This window comes from Mchenga conophoros, linkage group LG6, assembly GCF_057382185.1.
Source record: "Mchenga conophoros isolate Kocher_MC1m ecotype Shallow Benthic linkage group LG6, M_conophoros_male_GT1.1, whole genome shotgun sequence".
NCBI lineage: Eukaryota > Metazoa > Chordata > Actinopteri > Cichliformes > Cichlidae > Mchenga > Mchenga conophoros.
Genome location: NC_140531.1, coordinates 5,925,245 through 5,938,668, shown reverse-complemented (window position 1 = coordinate 5,938,668; position 13,424 = coordinate 5,925,245). Strand labels below are relative to the sequence as shown.

Here is a 13,424-nt window from a genome sequence, read left to right as displayed (position 1 = left end):
TACTAATTAGTCCCGTAAAGTCTCGATGTCCTGGGCGGAAAATGAAACGGCAGACTCGTGCTGACGAATTAGTCTTCTCCATAGGTTGCTTTGGCAGGTCGCCACACACTGCTGGTTTCCTGCCAGAGAGAAGCTGAGCGCTGCCTCGGCAGCCACAGCCAAAACATACTGCTGGCTGTTCAGACGTTACTACATCAGAATCAAACAGCTTTCATGAGTATTTCTTTATTTTTGTCTTTCAGGGAAAAAACCGTTTTTGATCATCCGAGGCTTCACATCGCTGCGTGGTTGAAGACACGCTGGAGACAGCAGGCACAGATAACTGTCACTGGAAAAGGTCTGCAGCAGCAACAGCACAACATCTGTTCTAATGTCAGATTATCAGAAGTTAAATGCTGCTTCACTGATTATACACAAGATTTGTGGCACAAACACGAGGGCAGGACAGTAAGGAGGATTGATTTTTATTATTAGCTGCTTCTTGGTAAGTAGAAAAATCTAAGTATACACAACATGGCAGAAATGCAAAGATTATACTTTATTGCACATATCACTTTGTGGGAGACGATATTCTGTTACTGCAACAGCACAAAAAACCCCCACAAATATAAATGTTCTCAAAAATGTTAAAGGCAGCTTTAACAAATTCAATCTTATTCAGACATTCTGTATCAAAGACTGAAGGCATCCTGAAATGACTTTTGCCCAGGTCAGTCCGGGCTACAGCTGTGATCCGATTTTAAGTCGTAGGCAGCGTGAATACAACTTCTCATTCATCTTTTTTCCCCCTAAAAATCCTCACTTTATTAAACCAGCAACGTAAACAAGCCACAGGAATGTCAATATACGATAATTCATCCTATAAAATCTCATGTGTGATTGGCTATCTAAGGTTGACTTTGAGAAGGAACGTTCGGATCTCCATTGGCCTTAAGGTCACTCCCACGTGGACGGGTCTTGAAATGTCTTCAGCAGCGGCTTTTCTCCTGGAAAACAGACACATTATGTGAGCACAACCACAAACGACGCAAAGTGTTTTTGGTTGGTTAATCTTTAAACACACCAGCAGTGACACGGGTCAGTGACCAGCAACCAAGTCTCCTCACAAGGAACAAAATAACATGTTGAGCTCCAGAAACACCTTGTAGTATACATTACATTATGAAGCATATCAATCTGTTTATGACTCTTTATGGCTCCCTGCTGGCTTAATTAGCACCTGCAGGGAAACTGTTAAGTCGATGACTACAATCAGAGATTTCTATCAGCCCAGCGCTCCTTCAGTGCATGGTCACCTGCCAGATGTTGAAAAATCCAGATGTTGCCAGTCTTTATATTACTATATAAAATATTATAAATAATGTAATGAAATTGTGACAACAGTAAACAAAGGCCAAAATCTGCAAATATCAGGGAATCCTCACTATGGAAGTGTGATTGAAGAGCAGTGTACTACAAAGCCAGAATAACGGATTACTGAATTATGTTAAGTGCCGTATATGTTTGCAAATAAGTTTCGTATTGAAGCCATACATTAAAAAAAAAAAAAAAAAGAACACTGACTGAAGCGCAGACTGTGCACTTCATTGTCACTGGATTATAAATGTATTCAGTTGGTGATGCAGAAAATGTGTAAATGTTTATATACTTTATTTTGCTGCTGCTACATTTCTTTCACACAGCTGGAACTGCAGCTACGAGCGCACAGAACACGCATCATTTAATCTATTAAATTATTTTCACTTTGATCTGACAACGAACCAAAGTGATTTCCACAGAAGTTCATACCTGGTCTCTGAGATTTTACCACCGACCTCCAAAATGCACAAAGCTCAAAGCAGCTGAGTTGGAATCCATATTAAAAAACGCCCGAGGAGACGACATTCATTGAAATTTAGCCAAGTTTAAATCGAGTCAGACTGGAGAACACATCCAGCTTTGAATCTAGGGTGACGTTCAAAACTGCAGTGGTGAACTAACTGACACAACACTGGTGTCCTGTACCTTTCTCAGGAGTCCAGTCAAAACGTTTCATTTCATCTTTCCACTGATTGGCCGACAGGTTCAACTCAGCCACACCCAGAACCTCCAGAGTTGAAAACAGCTTCTGCACAGACAGGAAAGACGATGGGATTAGTTACAGCAAAACGACATTCCACTGCATTGCAAACGAGAAACGACTGAATGACAGATGACCGTACGGTCGCTTTGAGTGTAACAAGGTTTAAATTGTTTCTGAATGTCTGACCTGCAGGTTGACTGTGACTGGCTGAGAGCTCACTTTGCTCTCTGAGCTCTGGTACTGATGCTCCAGTCTCAGCAGCACTGAGTCTTCATCCCACTGACTGAGTGTCAGCAGGTGGACAGCAGGGGGCAGTGCAGCCAGGAGCCCTGAGAACTAAAAGACAAAGACCCCTCACTCACAGAAACCATGCCTTTAAAAAAAAAAAAAAAAAAAGATTATTTAATGTATTCCAACCACATTTTCTATAAAATTACTACATAAAGTTGATATGAATTTCGACCAATTACTGGCTCTGAAAACATGTCAGCAGCAGTTGCCACTAAAGGCAACACAGCTTAGCTCAGTTCCCCTGAGAGCGAGTGAAACCATGTCTAAAAAATGCAAATATGTACACAGCAGGACAGAAATGGGTTATAACCAGCAGCATAGACAGTTGGAGACAATGACTCAAAACAAGCAGCAGACTCTCACAGGAACAGCCTGCAGTTTGTACAGTGCAGGTCACAGCACTGTACAAAGCTTTTCTTAAGCTTACATACAGGAGTTTAAGGTGTTTGAACAGGAACCTGCAAGATGGAGGCCAGCTGGTTCTTGCACTGCTAATATTTCAAACACAGATCACACTGTTTACTTAGCCTGATAGGCCGAAGGACACTGTCCCAGCTAAACTATGGACACGCACACACACACACTTACACTGATAAGCACTCACTCATCCCCCCTCCCTTTCCAACGCCTTCGATGCTTGTGCCCTACCGGGGATGATAGCAGTCAACTGGACCAGCACAGATGCTGCAGGACCGGATGCGCTGTCTACGCCGGCTCTCTCTTACCCTTTACCCGCCCCTGTTGCTTGTCTCGTGTTTCTATGGTGTATTGATAGTCATGTGCTTTTGTGCTGAGGTGTTTTTTCTTTTATCAAACTGTTCTCCCACTAGGAGCTCAGTCTGAGTGGAGTTTTTTTTCTCCTCCTCTTACCTCATGTAGTGTATTTTCGTTGTTTTTTTCCTATCAGCCTACCTTCTGACATGTCTGCCCAATGTGATGTTTGTGTAAAGTTGGTCAGAAGGTTCCTTTGTGAGTGCGCATGCGCCATTAGCGTGCTGCCTGCTGTAACCCCTAATTTCCCTCGGGATGAATAAAGTATTCTGATTCTGATTCTGATTCTGATCACCGTGACTTCTGAAACCCGATTAGTGAAGTGTGTTAATAACATGTCTTTAAAATACATGCAGTATTTGTACAAGTACTGTACGAATGTGCATGTGATTGGGTGAATGAGTAGAAAGGCACTATACAAGTACCAGTCCGTTTATCATTTACATACCTCCAGCTGAGTGTTTGGCTTCAGATCTCCATCAGTAAACGTAAGCAGCGGCTGCAACACCATCCCCTCTGCGAGGGGGCGGTGCGTGTCGGCAATAGTCGGCAGGGGATCGAGGGTGAGCAGGAGGCGGCCGCGGACCACCAGCCCGTCTGGGAAGATGCCAGAGATCTCGTTGAGAGGTTCACCAACACCACGGAAATCATAGTGGAGCAGCCGGTGGTGGAGCTGAGGGTGAGGAGGTTGGATAGAGAGACTTTAATAAGAACTCCTTGTGTGCGCTTAGATGGGGTCAACATGCTAATGGTGATGAGCTACGACTTTTTGCCTCACCATGATCTCCAGTGAACCATTCTGGATGCTGCCTCCACCCTGAGAGCGATCCGTTACCACAGTGAGTTGGTCCACATCATCCTGAAGACACACAAGTGAAAGGAAAACATCACTTGTGATAATTCAATGAACTGACAGTGAATGCTCTTTGTTGCTTGTCTCTCCAAATGGAAGCTAACAAACACACAAACCTTGATATAAGCACGAGAGTTGATTGGGTAGTAGTTTCCAGCAATGGGCTCTGACTGTTTCAGGTTCCAGGTGGGCCAGAAGTCTTTCCTGTTTGGGGGGGACGGGACACACACACACTAAGTGTACAGAATTGGATTCTTTTAATGTAAAACTATCACATAACTGTACAGCTGTCTTACTTTGTATATAATCTGTAAAATACCATCCAAAACAACTGCAACAACTTTAAAAGGTTAAAATGCATTTTCCATCATCAAAAAACAAAAAGCAAACTCTTACTTCCTCTGCAGAACTTCTCTGCCGTTGGAATCAGTGTAGAAATATTCAGAGGTTTTGATGCTGGTGTCCAGACGAGTGATCACCTCCTTCCCCAGGCTGTCACTGAAAGGTCAAGACAGCAAGTGTGACGTGGGTTAAAGGTGGGTGGTGTGGGGAGCATTTTGGCAAAGATTCCTCACTTTTCCTTGAATTTATTTCTCTCGCTCACAAATAAAAAAATAAATAAATGGCTAAAATAGACCTGAAATTATGAGCTAAATCTATTCCCCAGTGGGTGTGCATGGAATCTTATGGTCTAAAATTCCCTCTTTCCATGAATTTATAATCTGACATGGGGAAAAAGATAACGGCGATCTAAGCCAATCACTTGCTATGATATGAGGAAATATTTAGAAGGGCAAAGCTCTGCTACAATATTGCCCCATATGAGGTTTTTCTCCCCTGAAAGATCAGTTGACATTAAGGCACTGAGCTTTTAGAAAGGTTGAAGAGAACAGAAATTTCAACAACCACTTATCTCTAAAAACATCTCCATTACATATGTAGTGTGCACGTGTTAAACTCACTCTATCGGCACAGGTCCCACAGTCCACTCGAGCTCCAGAGCTCTGCTGTCAGCATAGAGACGAACCACCTGAGACACCCAGGGAGCAAACCACTGCCTCACCTCCTGCACCACTGACGTCTGAGGATGAGAGCATTGCAGTACAAAATTAGACGCTGCATATTAGCCTCTAAACAGGGAGGTAAAACATGTTGGCATGTTCATTCTGACACCCACACATATAAAATGACAGCAGCCTATAATTTAGAAGTAAACTGAATAACAGTGTAAAAACAAAGCTTTGCTATGAGGAATCTACGTCTGGATACGAGCAAACATCTCTACCTTAATGATCTCCGTCTTGGCCGTCCGGCTGATGACGAAAGGTGTGGAAGAGTTGGGTCTGAAGATGTAGGCTCCAGAAGGCTGCCTGCTCTCTCATACTTGCTGCTGGCACACATACTGACCTGGCAGTCCACCGCTTTGCCACTAGCATCTGACACGCTGTACGCTGTTCCATTGACCGGCAGCCTGACGGGCCAAGTGACGGGCCGAGCGAGAGGGTTGTACACATTGAGAACTGAATGACAGACAAAAAGACAAGCGAGAGAAAGGCAGCGTGAGCATTCAGTCTTATCTGTAATTACACAGAATGTATTTACAATAACTGTAGCCCAGGTTTTTTAGGCTGTACACCTTGAATACACTGTTTGTTCCGAGGATAAATCTCAGAGGGTCAGAGTGTTCAGAATTACATTTAAGATGACATATTGTGGGTTTTTTTATTATGTTACCGGTGGATGGTTGTTAAACATGGTTTAAATGACAGGATCAGTACATGTACAAGTAAGACTTATGAGCCAAACCTTCAGATTTTAAATGCTCACTTTCAGACAGGATAGTGACTCGGGCACGCAGCTGTGACTCTACCCACTTGCTGTTCAAATGTCTTGATGTATCGTCAGTCATCCAGGTAAGGAACTTTTAAAAATTAATTCTGTTCATCTGGACGTAGAGTTTTCAGTGGGAGAAACATTTCGTCACTCATCCAAGTGACTTCTTCCGTTTCAGCTGACCGCAGGTTTCACTGATCACATTAACTGGGTGGACCATCACATTAGGTTCACCTGGGAGGTTATGGCAGGTTAGCCTTCTTAGACTGTGAGATTTACACCAGTAAAGGGGGACATTTAAAGTTGATGTGTACTGTAAACAAATGCTCACGGGTGAGTATTTAAGGTTTGACTCTCATCATCCACTGGAGCACAAACTGAGTGTCATCAGGACGCTACAACAGACACAGCGGCCAGGGAAGTAGAAGAACATCACATCATGAAGGCCGTTGAGGTTATCACAGTAGATTCGCTCAGCAGACAAGCCGCTGAGAGCAGCCAGACTGTTACTGACTAAAACCTGAAAGAGAGACAACAGTTAGACAAGAAACCTGTGCAAGAAAGTTTGGACTGAAGAACACTTTCTGCTAAAGACATGATAATATATTTTCCTGTACAGAAAATGACAAATTTAGCACAAGTAACTTCTGTTGGGTAAGATAATGTACTGTGAAGCCTGGAGTACCCGACAGTGTTGCCAGCCGTTAGCAAGCTTCCTGGCGTAGTCATTTGCTACGTGTTGCTTTTCTGTGCCCGACACAGCGTCATGGTGCTGAGCCACAGCCATGGCTTTCTCTACCAATGAAAGCAGCCGTCACTCAATCTCTTGTCTGACATCCAATTGGTCTTAGTAACACAAATACAACTTTTAAAGGGTATCCATATTCTCTACCGGTTCACCAATTCACTGTTGTGGGGAGGCTGGAGCCCATCCCAGCTCTCCTACATCCTGGACAGGTCCATCACAGGAGTAGCACTTGAAGACAGTCAACCATTTATGGTCATGCTATTACATGTTAACCTAATACGTAAATCTTTAGACTGTGGCAGGAAGCCAGAGTACCTACAGTATGCCTATGCAGAACCCACTAAGGAGACACAAAAAAGATTCAATCAAATCTTACTCATGGTCTGGCTTTCACCTTCCCCAAAGGGTCCTTTTCCTGGAAGCTGGACCACCAAATACCTCCAGCTGGTTACAAGTCTATTAAGAGGGAAAAAAATGTAAACACAATTTAAAAAGTCACACAGGTATAAATTTTCCACCATTAAACCTATATTTCCACATCTTAAGGTAGTTCTATAGACGCAGGATACCAGTGATAGCTTTATTAAGTGCCAGCTAACAGTGTGCTTCATGCTATATATTAGCATTTATTTGCTTACAGTTCATGTTAAGAGTTAGATAAACTTTGTTTTCACAGATCAAAATTTAAAGCTTGTTAGTGTAATGTGACAATGTTATACTTATCTAGCATATGTCATGCTAACATTCTTAAAGTTTGAATGTTAGCATGCTAACTACCATCTACACTAAAACAATTAAATTTTTCTGAAAGCTCTAAAGTAGTGGGACAGGACTTACAGTTACAGAGGTAATTCTAGAAAAGCAGAAGTTTGAATGTTGTGATGTCGTCGACACAAAGTGTAATGCCGAGCACACTGTAAAATCGCCCCGCACAAAGTAAATCTCAGAGTACCTGCAGGTTGCTGTTGCTGATCCTCTCATATCGCTTCAGCGCTGGTCTGCTTGTAAAGTAGCCAGTCCAGAAATCATGAGCGTCGTCTGCATAGGGGAAGAAATCATCTGTCTTCAATGGCCTGGATAGAAAACCAATGGATTTAGCTGACATTAAAATGCACAAGACGACACTTTTTACAATAGAGTTTAACACCAACAGTGCTGCTAGAACAAGAAAACATTATCCTGCCCCTTTAAAGTTCACAGTACCAGGTGAGGTTTGCTCGGTGCAGCTCCTGCAGGTAACAGGACGGTGTAGAGTAGAGCACGTTGACTTTTCTGCCATTTGCCTGCCGGGCATTTACATAGTGGATCAGCTTGTCCAGGTTCTTGTACCACAGGTTGGCATTCTCATATTGAAAGTCTGAGCCCATGGTCATGATGATGTGGTTGGTCTTATAGACCGTAGACTAAAAAAGGAAGAGGAAATAATGCTTAACAGATTAAACTAAACAAAAAGGAAGAAAAGGGAAGAGTGAAATTAAACAATTCACACATCTCTTCAATCACACACACCTCACACTATTCAAAGCACATTTATATGATGGCTAAAGTGGTGAATGTGGATTATTAAAGGAGGACATTGCATTACACTATCTGTAGATGTCTTTATTATTATGATCATGACAGGTTCATAAAATAAAACCAGACAGGTTGAGAAAAGATTTATGGGGACCTGCATGAAGATATGCTGACATTACTTGAAACAAGAGGTTCCTACTGAAATTTTACATGTCATGTTAGCTAGTCACAGCCGTATATGGGCTGGGATAAAAAGCACAGCATCCCTTCTGCTTCCTCTTTTTCTAAATCAGAAAGCGTTGTTTGATGTCTTTTGATTTAACATGAGCATTTTTTTCATAGTGTTAGTTAAACATGCGGTGTTAAGAACACCACGTGACTGATAAATCAGTGTCTCTGTGCGCCAGTGTGGAGTTGTGTCCAACCTGACTGTTGGCGATGACGAGGAAGCGTCCCACCACATCATCAACATTATAGTCTTCAAGATCAGGATCGTCTCTGATAGGCGGGTCACTGCAGAGCTGGTCCCAACAGAAGCCCTCACAGGGTTGTAGCCATTAGGAAGGATCCCTGTTGGTTAACGGGGGCAAACGGTTAAAAAATAATGTGACACCGTCCTGTTGCTGAGTCCAGAAGTCATTAACATAAAGGGATGAAGAAAGAAACTTTGCATACCAGTAAAGAGGTCAGCCATTGGAGGAGTGAGGCTGTCGGAGGCTCTCCATAGAAGCTCCTGCTCCTTATTCCTCATCCTGCGAGCCCGGTCTTGATAGTCTAGACGACCAAAGAAGAAGCCATCGAATCCCATCTGCAGCAAAAGACAGAAAGTTAATGGTTAAAGGAAATTCAAATGGAAAGCCAGTGAACTAAATTGTGCCTTCATGTAATAATGCAGCATTCTGGAAATAAGCCCATTTGATTCATTGCAGAGCAGCAAATCTGATAATGACGATACAGCCAAAAATTTGTAATGAGAAAACGGAGAGTCTTTCTCGACGTGAGTGCAACCTTCTAACTCTAATTAGCCTCAACTCTCTTCTTTAACTGATAAATTCTCCCATTTTAAGTCTCACTAGAAATCAGGCCTTCCTTAAGGTGACCAATTATGCTCATCCTTCTATTCTGCCCTATACTGCTGATATTAAACATGGCCAACGTTTGAAAGTGTGACAGTGAATGAGCTGAGCAATTCTGAAGTGTGACTCGTGCAAAACTCGAAGAATAAACATAAAGAGCTATGCTACCTGTGCAAACATGGAGGCGTGTTCCCGGGCGTGGCCAAAGGGGTCGATGTGCCAGGTGACGCGGGGACGGCCAAAGGCTCCAAAAGTCTCATTAAGGAACCTCAGACCAATGGTCATCTGGTCAATGACGGCGCTGTAGTGTGTGGCAGCCTCGTCGCTCATACACCAACCACCATTCACAAATTCCAGACGGCCTGCGGGAGGAGCAGCTTTTGGTAAGGATGCACTGAAACACTTAACGCAGCTGTATAGTACTGAATGGGTATTTACCTTCATTAACCAGCTGTTTGACTGTCTGCTGCACGCTGGAGCTCTGACTCTTCCACCAGCGGTAGAAAAAGGCCGTCTCCACATAGATGAACCTCCTGTCTTGATTCTTCAACAACTGATCCACAACTGAGTCCAGGATGTACTGACCAGCGTGCTGGATGTCATTACGATCTACGCACACAAATGTGCACAGATTTAGGACAAAAGAGACGTTATTTTGTAACACAGTCAATGCTTCAAGAAGTGGTCAGAATTTAGTTGCTGTGTGTCACAGTTTGAAAAATATTTATTTGCACTAACGTATCTTAACAGCAAGAAAGTATATGTGCTCATCTGCATTCATGCATATGCCCAAACAAACCACCCTCAGTGCAGATGAGTTCTGCTTACATATTAACCCAGACTGGAAATCAATATCAGATGGTAAATAATGGTAAATGGCCTGCATTTGTATAGCGCTTTTCTAGTCCCTAAGGACCCCAAAGCGCTTCACACTACATTCAGTCATTCACCCATTCACACACACATTCACACACTGGCGATGGCAAGCTACATTGTAGCCACAGCTGCCCTGGGGCACACTGACAGAGGCGAGGCTGCCGGACACTGGCGCCACCGGGCCCTCTGACCACCACCAGATGATGGTCACCTGCACAACACCTGGCCTTACAACTTACTATAAACAACATGTGACATTAAAATAAGCAAGCTCGACAATCAATTGCACTAAAAGCATAAAACTCTAAAGCAATGAAGAAGTAAACTGTTGCAGTAAACAGTACATTATGAGGCAGCGTGAAATACACGACAGAGTATAAAATGAAACAAAGGTGTTTTAATATCGTCTTCTGATACATTTCAACAGTAGCTCGGGCCACTTCGGGGGTGGGGTGCCCTCGGCCTCTCAGCCTGGGGCTCGGTCACTCTGGCGCAGCTGGCTGCCGGCGGAGCTCCCGGGCGCGTCACTGCAACTCCCCCTGGCTTCTGCTCCGCAGCTGCTGAGTGAGCCCTCATCTGGGACTCTCCTCAGCTCTTTCTGGGACAGTGGCACAGCTGCCCCTCTGTTGTCTTCCTTGGTCTCTTGTGCGAGTGTGAGAGTAAACACAGAGCAGGAGGTTGGCTAATAGCTTCACAGTGTTTTTTCTGTATGTGTCACACTGACCTCCATAGTAGTACTGGTCCACAGTCTTGAGCCAGCCAACGTCATCATGTGTGTGCGGGACCAGGTGGACATTCAACATGCCCGGCTTGGTGGCATGACATGACTGCACACAGACACACACTCTATGAATACAGCTGTACTGCTCTGTCGGAAGAGTCATAATGTCGACAAATATTCACTCCAAAAAGTGATCGTCTGCCAAAAACTGATTTCTGGTATTTACCAAAAAAGGATTGCTCGCATTTAAACTGCTATACATAACTTGTTAGTCTATAATATGTGAAACCTATATCAAATGTATCCCTCATGAATGATACAAGTCATCTTGAGCCACAAACAACATTCCTGTAACAAAGTAGAAGCTGCAATCAGTTTTTGGCAGTGACTTTTATATATCCTTTATTTATGCAGTTAAAAGAAGCTTGTTGACATTAAAAACGTGTTTTAAAGAAGAATCTGGCCAAGAGGACAGCAGATATTGAAAGACATCTAACAATAGTTCTGTAAACATATTTTAAGTGGAAAAAAATGATGGAATTGGTTGTAATGTAAGTGCAATAAGACAGAGTTGAAAAAGATGTAACTTTAAAATGTTATATCTAGCCCCTTTGTAAAGCCTGTTGACCGAAGTCTATTTGCCAACATAGGTAAAGATATTACACATAAAAACACAGGTAGACATTGGAAATCAGTTTTTGGCAGGCGGGCACTTTTTTGGCACAACACCAGCACTTCAATGTATGTGAGCACAGTCATGTGAGTGAAACAGAAAGTAGCGCTAACAGCTCCACTGAGCTTTTTGACATGTACCTTAACCCTAACACATGTAAATAAAATACAAAAGCGCGACATAAAGTAGCTAACCTCGTATCCGCAGGTTGGAACGTCTGTTTTCTTCTCGCCGAGAGGAAAACTTAAAACCACGCTGAGGATAAACAGGAGAGCTGCCCGCCATGTTGGAAAACAACCCGAAAATCATGTGACATCTGTTTATGTTGAGGTGGGTCACGTGACCGTCACCCTGTCTACCGCATCTGACTTGAAGGCACTGGGGAAAAGTAAGCGACAAACCGCGGAATGAGAGGACTCAGCGAAAATAAACATAAGTTAACATGACAAACACTGACATTACATTACAGTGATATATAAAACACCCAGCTCGCCCCTGCGGGCGGTTTATCCTTCAAGCTCGGGTCCTCTACCAGAGGCCTGGGAGCTTGAGGGTCCTGCGCAGTATCTTAGACTGCGCTCTTCTGGACACACACACACACACACATATATATATATATATATATATATATATATATATATATATATATATATATATATATATATATATATATATATATCACTGTATATAATGTATGTAATCACTGTACTGTTTATATGATAATAAACAGAACAGTGATAATAAACAAAGAAAGGTAAAAATTAAGTTAGTTAAATATATATCAATTAATTTGCAGACATGACCTTTTTGTACCCTTCCTGACACTAAGCAAGAGTTCTAGCATTTGCAGCCCAATAATAAAACTAAAAACATGGCAGACCAAATCCACCCTCAAGTTTAGACCTAGATAGATGAACTTTTGATATCCTATGATTTTTATAGCCCCAAACAAATGGTAATACTACTGACTCGATCATTTGAAAAATTGCTTATTCAAAAAGATAGGTACGTTTAAAAACAGACATAAGAATTTAGGGAGAGAAACCATTTTGATTGCATTTATGCGACTCATCATGCAAACAGGGAGAGCCCTCCATTTCTCAATGTCCTTTTACAGTTTTTTCAACTTGTTCAAGATAATTCAACTTAAAGATCAATTTAGGATCATTGGGCAAAAGAACACCAAGGTATTTAAGTCTGTCTGTAATTTTCTTTCTTTCTTTCTTTTTAAATTATAAATATGTATTTATTTGATTTGATTTCCGGTTGTAACAGACAGGACAGACATGACTGGGTGATAAGACAGGGAGAAAGAATGAAAGAAAGAGAGGGGGAGAAAGAAAAATAGAGGGGAGAAGAAAGGTACGCAAGATCGACAGCGCACAATGTGCTTTGAGGTAGCAGCCAAGAAAGGTTTGTGTCTGTGAAAACCCGTGTGTCCGCCTGTGTGCACACCTGTGTGGATCAGCATGCTTGTATTCAAAAGGTTTCTCCATGTAACGATCTGCTAGGGAGTGTGGGGAGCCATAGCCCCGTCCCCCAGGGCATGAAGCATGTATGGAGGAGATCCAGGCCCCAGACATCCAGAGGCCCCAGAATACGAGGACCCAAGGAGGACCACCAGGGGGGCAACCGTGCCACCCTCCTGGGAAGAGCTGAGGAGAGCCCTAAATGAGAGATCACCCAGCAGCCACAGAGCAGAGGCCAGAGGGAGTTGCAGTGGCGTGCCTGCGGGATCTGCCCAATTGCCAGAGAGAATTGGGCCTCAGGCCCAGAGGCTAGAGGCCTGAGTGCACCCCACCTCCTGGAAGGGGCCCAGCCGGGCCACGGGCGCCAGGCCCTGCCAATCGGCCACCAGGAGTGAGTCGGCACATACATGGGCGCTCAGCACCAGACACCAAGAACCACCAACACACCAATGTCTGAGGGCATCAGCCACTGGCAGGGAGTGCAGTGAGGGAAGATAGGCCTCCAAACCTCAGAGAGCCTGAGATGTTCCCAGAGA

General features: G+C 43.4%; 1 pseudogene across 1 annotated transcript; it reads right to left on the bottom strand.

The window, feature by feature from the left end:
• Window positions 1-219: 219 nt before the first annotated feature.
• Window positions 220-11,724, bottom strand: LOC146571957 (lysosomal alpha-mannosidase-like; annotated as a pseudogene). The gene is made up of 20 exons (XR_014892872.1): window positions 11,614-11,724; window positions 10,750-10,852; window positions 9,588-9,758; window positions 9,318-9,511; window positions 8,749-8,881; window positions 8,499-8,643; window positions 7,762-7,961; window positions 7,511-7,631; window positions 6,935-7,014; window positions 6,496-6,605; window positions 6,172-6,330; window positions 5,263-5,600; window positions 4,940-5,058; window positions 4,374-4,475; window positions 4,094-4,181; window positions 3,903-3,983; window positions 3,573-3,797; window positions 2,249-2,398; window positions 2,005-2,107; window positions 220-986 (listed from the first exon to the last, which is right to left on the bottom strand). The product of XR_014892872.1 is annotated as a lysosomal alpha-mannosidase-like (transcript).
• Between the last annotated feature and the right edge of the window lie 1,700 nt (window positions 11,725-13,424).